A 9392-nucleotide genomic window follows, 5' to 3' on the forward strand; every position below is an offset into this window, starting at 1 on the left:
CTGTTTTCTATAGCATTATAGACAATTGAATGCTGTTAATTTGTGAGTAAATTATTTGTTTTCGATATACATAATTTCGAAATATGTTGTTAGTATGAATATGGAATACGCTATAAGCATGCCTCCTTTTCCTCGGTTTTCTACCTTTCTTTGCTCGATTAAAGTTCGAGATGTGATGGAATGGATAATGTTTTATTATGGAAAATATTAAAAATGGTTCTTAAAAAGTAAAACAGAAAATGAAACGTATAACTTGTTATTATTGTAGTGCTTTCAGCAAAAGGTAATCTGATGTTTTTCTAGAACACTTCCATGGAAGTTTAGTTTTGCTCATTTTCTGTTACTCTTTGGAAGCTGCAGTTTCTTTCGTATGGGGATGTAAAATATATGTTGTACTTTGATACAATTTGTTGTACTCTCTCTCTCTCTCTCATGTGCGCTGAATCGTATTCTACTCTAGAAGTATCTTGAGAGAGAAATAAATGGTGCTTGGATTGACTACCGTACGCTCGCTCTCTCTCTCTCTCTCTCTCTCTCTGCTCTCTCTCTCTCTCTCGCTTGTGTGCTGAATCGTATTCTACTCTAGAAGTATCTTGAGAGAGAAATAAATGGTGCTTGGATGACTACCGTACGCTCTCTCTCTCTCTCTCTCTCTCTCTCTCATGTGCGCTGAATCGTATTCTACTCTAGAAGTATCTTGAGAGAGAAATAAATGGTGCTTGGATTGACTACCGTACGCTCTCTCTCTCTCTCTCTCTCTCTCTCTCTCTCTCGCTTGTGTCTGAACTGAAATCGTATTCTACTCTAGAAAGTATCTTGAGAGAAATAATGGGTGCTTGGATTGACTACCGTACGCTCGCTCTCTCTCTCGCTTGTGTGCTGAATCGTATTCTACTCTAGAAGTATCTTGAAAGAGAAATAAATGGTGCTTCGATGACTACCGTACGCTCTCTCTCTCTCTCTCTCTCTCTCTCTCTCTCTCTCTCTCTCTCTCATTTGATACCTTCAGTCCAACACTTTCCAAGCGTCCTCTCCTTTCATGTTCGAGGTAATTGCAAGGTCGACGAAGAATGGAAAAAAAGTATATAAACGAAAATAAATGTTTGAGTGAACGAATGTTTGCTAGATCTCCATGCAAACAGAAATGGTTACTTTTGTAACAAGAGCTGGTTTGCAGTGTTTGCCAACTAACAAAGAACTTGGCAGAGAGAATTAGAAATAAATTTGGAAATGCAGTTTTTCCTCTTGAATATTTTCTTGCGGAACGAATTTTAAAATTTCGTTATTTACATTCGTCTACAACATCCAAGCAAAAATGTTTTTTGTGAAGTGAAATATTTTGTTTAAGTTATGTCTTGATATTTTCGCAATATTCAGGAATTACTTCTCAAAGAAAGTTGAAAGTAGGTAGTTCTTTTGACGGGGTTTCTCCTTTCGAAACATGCTCGAGGCTTTGACACCTACGGTTTATGTGACTCGTGAGTCTTGTTAGAATGCTCTCCACCTCTTTTGTGTTTCTCATTCCACGAAAGATTGTGGAGCTTTAGTATATATTCTCGGAATGCATATTTCATGTGTTTATATTCCCCGATCTAGCACCTAACTCTATTCGTGTCAACCTTTCAAAAAAATTTCTATATTAATGTTATTACTTGGGGCTCCTTTTTAAGTGTATTCATTGCTAATGCATTGTGGTGTGAAGCAACATATTTTATTTAATTTTAAAGTTTTTACAAAATTTACAATAACAGTCTTTCAAAATGACCAACGAATAATTTCGAAAATATATCTATGGTCCCGACCATATATATATAGATATATATATATATATATATATAATATATATATATATATATATATATATAGTATATATAGTATATATATATATTTATATCTATATATGTATATATATATATATATATATATATATATATATATATATATATATATATATATATATATTCTTTTTTTTACTGTATTATTGATCACTTCCTTTAGAATGCTTATATTACTTATAATTTTCAGGAGAGAACTTGGAAGCGAATCGGTAGAAGTCAGGAGAAAAATACACTGTGAGTATGATTTAATTGACAGTAGAACTGTAGTAGTACTAGACATTAAAAATTTATTAATTAGTTGTGTTTGTAGTACCTTGTTTCGCTGTTTCGGATAGTTTGCTCTAAAGTCCAGCAGAAAATATTGTGTCTTCACAAAATATTAAGCTACAAATGTCGTTTAATATCCAATTCTCTCTACCTGGGAATAAAATACAGCCAAGGGGGAACTATAACTAATAAGCGCTTTGTTACCTGTGACGAAGCTCTTGTCAGTTAAACTTCTCCATTGATGTAAAACGACATTTGAACTTTCATATTAATATATATAAAAAAGTCACGGTGTGATAATAATTTATATTGTGTATATTATCTCTCTCTCTCTCTCTCTCTCTCTCTCTCTCTCTCTCTCTCTCTCTCTCTATATATTATATATATATATATATAATATATATATATATATATATATATATATATATATATATATATATGGCAATTTCGGCCTGTTTCTCTGTTATTTTGTCTGTTCGATATGCATGCCCAGACCATGAAAGCTAGGGCCACCAAACTTTTACCATAAACTCCCCTCCTCCCCCCAGGATGGTTTTAGTCAAAATCCGAAATTCGAGGGCCGTATCTACTGGGGGACTTAACCCCTCTTTTTCATACCCCGGCATTTTTAGAAATCTCGGGGTTAACAACTAGGGCTACCAAATTTTACCATAGACTCCCCTCCCACCCTAGGAAGGTTTTAGTCAAAATCTGGAATTCGAGAACCGCTTCTATGGAGTCATAACCCCTCTTTTCATACAACTTTCTGAGTTGACATCTATGTAGAAGGGTTTCCATAGGTACAAGGGTCAGAGGGTTTCCCACAGTATCAGTGGCCATGAGAATTACGGGCTTTTGACTTTCCGACCAGGGGAGAAGGGGGTCATGGCCTAACTACCCCAACGATGATAACCCAAACCCGGGGGGGGGAGGGGGGAGCGGGGCGCAGCCCACCCACTTTGGGAATTAGGGCCTTAAGGGTCAAAGATGGGCCTACTTGGCTGGGGAAAGATGTATGTTTTGAGGGAGAGGGCATCATTAGAGGATGGGGGAGCGGTTCGCTGCGGTACATACCCCCTTCCATGGGAAAGTCTGAACGGAGTGCGAGGGGCGACGGTCCAGGACCGGTCTTGCCCATTGTGGGACCCGTCAGCTAACCTCTGCCTCCGAGGGGCGTCAATCTCCCCCAGGGATGTGACCAGGGGGCTCCTATAACTCGCAGAAAAACCACTGGTTGGATTATGATGTCTTTTTTGCTTTATTTTTACAAAGCTCCAAAAAATATGGGGGTAGTATAATGAATCCTATTTTATCAATAATTCTAAACTCATCTTCCAAAAATTCAGAACTACAAATTCTAAGAGCTCTAAGATACACACTGGAAAATGTTGACATCTTAAACATATACGTAGATTTTAAGGGGATGGATTTTACCCGAGTGCCGTTTTGATCCGGATATCCAGACAGATATCTGGCCGCATATCCGGCCATCCTAACTTCTTTATTATTATTCGTAGATTAAAGAAAGGTACTATTAATCTCATAGAACTTTAGAACTTTTCACGAAGATTCCAAATATGCTCTTACTTTTCTTCTACGATGAAAAATAACAATATTATTATGGGATGGTTTGTAACCTGATGTTTTGATCTGAATATTTAATATTACTTGTAGAGAAACAAAGAAAACGTTATCCTCATAGAACTGTTCACGAGAGTGCAAACAATGCAAGCCTACGGTTGCCATATATATATATATATATATATATATATATATATATATATATATATATATATATATATATATATATATATATATATATATATATATATATATATATGGTATATAGTATGTATGTATGTATGTATGTATGTATGTATGTATGTATGTATGTATGTGGCAGAGACAGAGAGATATGAGAGAGAGAGAGCTTATACCTGGTAGTTAAACGAATATGGTGGTTTTCAGTCAGGTTGAAGAAGAAGATGGACTTTCAACCTCATCCAGACAGACTTTGTGGAAACTGGATGGTTGACGGTTCCTAGAGCTTACTATTAACCGGCAGCCCGGACCATTGAGATGCAACGAACGAGATACCGATTGTAACCCCTACTGGTATTTAGGACTATACTTGTAAACTGTGAAACTGACCGTCTGCCGAAAATATATGGTGGCTTACTTAACAAGCACCACTAATTGCTTGTTAGATTTCGGGTCTAGATCCAATATATGAGATACCAGATGAAACTAAATATATTAATATATCTGCACATTCTACTGATTATAGAATGACCAGTGACAGACATTTTGGAGGGTGGGTTCCCCCTGACAGACGCACTGAAAAGGGGGTCAATTGGATCTAGATCCAACTTAGAAGATACCGAATAAAATTTTACACTACAGTAGCACTGCACATCCTAGAATACAGTGTGGTAATGACAGACGTTTTTAGTGGGTGGTTACCCACCCCCTGACAGACGCCCCACAACGATGGGGAGGGGAAGACAGGAAACTGCAATCCAACATTGGAGATACCAAGTAAAACTTTGTACTACAATAGCACCTCATATCCTAGAATGCTGTGATGGTAATGACAGACATTTTAGTGGGTGGTTTCCCCCTGACAGACACAGATTATTATGTTGGCTACTATTGACCGTATTAATACATTATCGTGATATATTAATAAATACTTTTATCCTTTCTATATCCTTTGTATTTACCTAACACAGTGTTTCCCAACCTTTGACACTTTGAGGAACCCAAGACAATTTTCCTCATCCCAAGGAACCCCAATCACTCACACACACAAACATATATATATATATATATATATATATATATATATATATATATATATATATATGTAGCATTTGTATTAATTACCTTTAATAAAACAGAGGGAAAAAATCTCGCACGATATGTTACGATAAAATAAATTGCAGGACTACTACGATTTCTCACGCCAGTTTTAACGAAAAATGTATACTTATAAATAACAATATTTAAATAAAACATATTTCTTAAACGGGAACACCTGGCAATCGTTCACGGGGTTCTGCGGAACCCCGGTTGACAATGGCTGATCTAACACAAAAAATTATTTATTTGTTTCATATAAATAACAGTCATCTGTAGCCATAATAATTCAGTCATATTATTTTGTCAAGCAAGCAGCTGACTTCAATTTATAGTAGGGGAGCCCGGGGCTAGTTGGCTACAGGGGTAAGTTGGCATATTCTGTTATTTGCTATAACATCTATACATTCATAAAGATTATTTTTCAATTATAGTCATAGTTTTTTCCTTATGGTTTTTCAAGATTCTATACCATTAAAATTATTAATTCAAGGCTTCTTCATGTGGACTGGTAAGCGTTTTGTACCAAATGGTAGGATGGGGCAATTTGGCTCAATATAAATGGGGCAAGTTGGCACACGTTATTTGATAACGATAGTAAGCCTATTTATTATATAATTTACGTTTTGTTTATGGATTTTTGGAAGGATATGAGAATTAGTGTCCTATCATTTCCTCCACATTGTTCTCACACGTTGCAGCCCCTGGATTTTAGTGTTTATAGACATCTGAAGAAATGTTTTAACAGGGGATGTGATTCGTGGATGACTGGTAATCAAGGATCAAGTATGCCCATCTGTGACATTCCTGTGTAAAGTTTCCTCGGCTTTACCTCTAACTGTCAGTTATTTTGATATTTTCAATTGGTTTAGGATTGATGGAATTTCAACTTTGAATTACAGACTATTTCAAGATTGTTTTGATTTTACGGGTGGTTATGTAACAGATTGAGAGATGTCCGAAAAGACACATGGGCTTCGGATCAGTCATCAGCGTGATACAGAGTTTACGAACTGCTCCTGTTGATCCAGAAGAAAGCTCAGCTGAAGAGAGCCTGTGTTTGGTAAGCCAGGAGAAGTGTAGGTCCAGTGCATGGGCATGTAACATGTGGGAGCATGAATACTATGACAGGATTTATCTCACACCTGCCACAATTACAACTAGATGATGAACTAAAGTAATACTAATGCCTTATATTTTGTATTTTGGAAATTCAGAGGGTATTTTTTTGCTATTTGATTTAAATGCAATGTAGTAATTTTCTTTAATTATCAATGTGCCAACTTACCCCGTGGGGCAAGTTGGCACGAAAAGTTATTTTTTCTAAAGCTTATTGTTATCTAGTGAAAGCAAACAACAATTATTTTGTTCTATGATAAAAGACGAATGTTAATATTTTTCAATGGTGGTAAGAATTTTGCAAAAATGTTTGTTTTATATTCGCAATAACCAAAATTGTAAAAGTGTGCCAACTAGCCCCGGTCTCCCCTTCTCGCTTTAGCTTTGTTTACGCGATGAAAATTAATGTAGCGGTGGTTGGAAGACTGGCACTATAAAGTAGCATGTAAGTTTCTTTTATCATTAAATAGAGTATACGCACCATTAAATAGATAGTAATACATATGTAATATATACGCTATAGTCAGGGTACAGATCATAATAATTGCGCTACAGCCTACTCCCCGGTTTGTTTATCGAAGCAGGACTACCTCTTTTGGTTTCAACTGACTCATGCTAATGAAATCATGGATACATTTTTGTATTATCAGTTTTAATAATGAATATTGTTGTTACTTTAGTCGATTTTTTTTTTCGGCTGGTGTAAAATTCGTCAGATATAATACACCTGCTGAGGAAGGCCACAGAGGATCTCTGTTTTTTAAACAATCTCTCTACACACCAAGTTATTTCGAGCAACATTTCCACTCTCTCAAGAAGATTATGAATAAATGCAAGAGCAAAACTAGACCCAAAAAAAAAAAATAATAATAATAATCATTTAGCATTAATGTAAGAAAACAGAGAAATTAAAAATTAGTGCGATTGTCAATTTTTTCTATCGTTAATGTTTAAGAGTCAGTGTTTAGCGAATTGTTTAGGGTTTAGTGAGTAAACGTTTAGTGAATTTTTATGAGTAAGTGTTTGATGAATATTTAGGGTTTAGTGACTGTTTAATGTGTCAGCATTCAGTGATGTTTACTGATTCTTAGGTTTAGTGAATGTTTTGTGAATGTTATTGAATGTTTATTGTGTAAGTATTCAGTGAATGTTTTGTCTTTAGGGTTTTAGTAAATGTTTTTGTGAATGTTAAGTGAACGTTTAGTGAATGTCTTGTTAATGGTAGTGTTCAGGGAGTATTTAGTGCGTAAGTATTCAGTGAGTGTTTAGGGGTTTTATTGAAAGTTTGGCGAATTTTAAGTGAGCGTTTAGTAAATGGCTTGAGAATGTTAGTGTTTAGCAAATGTTTAGTATGCAAGTGTTTATTAAGTTTTTAATGAGTGGACCGTTCATTCACTGTTTAGTATTTAATAAGTATTTGGGGGGGGGGAGGGTTTGGTAAGCATTTGGTATTTAATGAGTGCTTAGGGTTTAGTGAATGATTAGTGTTTAATTAATGTTTAGGATTAAGTGAGTGTTTAATGAATGTTTACCGGGTGGTTGGGGTATATGAGTATTTAGTAAATTTAGTGTTTTTAAGTGTTTAGTGAGCATTTAAGAATATAGTGAGTGCCTAGTGGAGTGTTGGGTATTCAGAGTGTTTTTGTGTTATTGAGAGTGTGTGTGTGTATGTTTAAGTGTGTGGTGTGTGTGTGTGTGTGTGAGTGTGTGTGGTGTGTGTGTGTGTGTGTATAGTGAATGTATGCAAGTGTGAGTGCTTACTGAGTAAGTGCATTGTGAGTGTTGGTGTTAGTGATTGTACTACATTACTGTTTATTTAGTACTTCGCTACCATATGCAAAGAAAGTCCTGTATTTACACAAAACCATTTATGCTTGACACTGCTTAAATCCTAGAGCAGATTCTTAGGCCTGACCACAATGGTTGTAGTGCTTAGGTGTGTTTTTCGTTAGGTAATTTTTTCTCTGTGAAATTGGGTCGAATAATAATAATAATAATAATAATAATAATAATAATAATAATAATAATAATAATAATAATAATAATAATAATAATAATAATAAAGATTCTAAAAAGTAATAGTAATAAAATATAATACTAAGAGCTGGACCGGGACCTTTCAATATGGCCTTCCGAAGTCACTCTCGGCAGGGAGATCGCTACTCCAGTGATTGACGCCCTATGCTTGCACACAGCTGACATATTTGCACATTCGGTTGTCCGATTTTTATGACGTGAGGATATAATATGATGTTAGTGCCTGTCTACTGGATATAATGAACAAATAAAGAAAAAATATCACTAGGAGGGAAGATTAGCCGAATAATGGTCGTCAAAGCCAGTATCGATAGAATGTATTGAAACACATTACATAGGCTGACTGTGGTGCGTGTCGGTGGGAAGTAAGAGACAAACGCACTCAGCTGCTTTAAACATCAAACTGCGTATCAGTTTTTATTTGAGTTTAGATTTTCTTCCTGAATATATATGGTACCTGATACTTGGTGATAGTGTACAGATCAATTTGAAGTGAAGCAGCCGAAAATAAGTGGACTGACTATTAGATAATTTGGCATGATATTATAGGAACCAACTTAATTGGGAGTCGGGAGCTCCAAGTTGTATGATCGTCAACTTCGGGAGGGGGAATAAAATGGGGGAAAGTGTTTTAATCTTTATAGTTAGCTTATCCTGAACAATTCATTCCACATTTCCGTTTCCAGTAATTATTGTGTGTGATACATCATCTCTTTGTGAATGTGCGGGTGTTTTAAAACGCTCTCTAAGATGGACTTTGGTCTTAATATCAATCGAACTCCCATATCCGATAAAAATTTCATTTCATCCACACGAACCCACAGCAACTAAAGAACAATTCAGTTATGGTAAAACACGTTGGCTACGAACATCGACATGGCTGCAGAGTCCTAACTATAGGCAAGAAAAGACGCTATTAAAACGAGAATACTTATCTTACATTTCTTTTCTTAGAGGAATTGAGAGTGGGCATCATATGACTGGTTTTAATTATTCAAAAATGGCTCAGCACACATACTTGTAGCTGTTGCCAATTGTGACCCCCTCCCATTCAGATAAATACTTTTTGCGAAGTAATAACTCCAAACCAAAGGATGGAGTGCAATAATTATATATAGTATGTATATATATATATATATATATATATATATATATATATATATAATATATATATACTATATATATATATATATTAAATATATAAAATATTAGCAAGTCTCACACTAGTAAGTCTCGCACATAGTATTTATGTAGATGTGATGAATTAATGAA

The sequence above is a fragment of the Macrobrachium nipponense genome, chromosome 3 (genome assembly GCF_015104395.2).
Source record: "Macrobrachium nipponense isolate FS-2020 chromosome 3, ASM1510439v2, whole genome shotgun sequence".
Classification (NCBI taxonomy): domain Eukaryota; kingdom Metazoa; phylum Arthropoda; class Malacostraca; order Decapoda; family Palaemonidae; genus Macrobrachium; species Macrobrachium nipponense.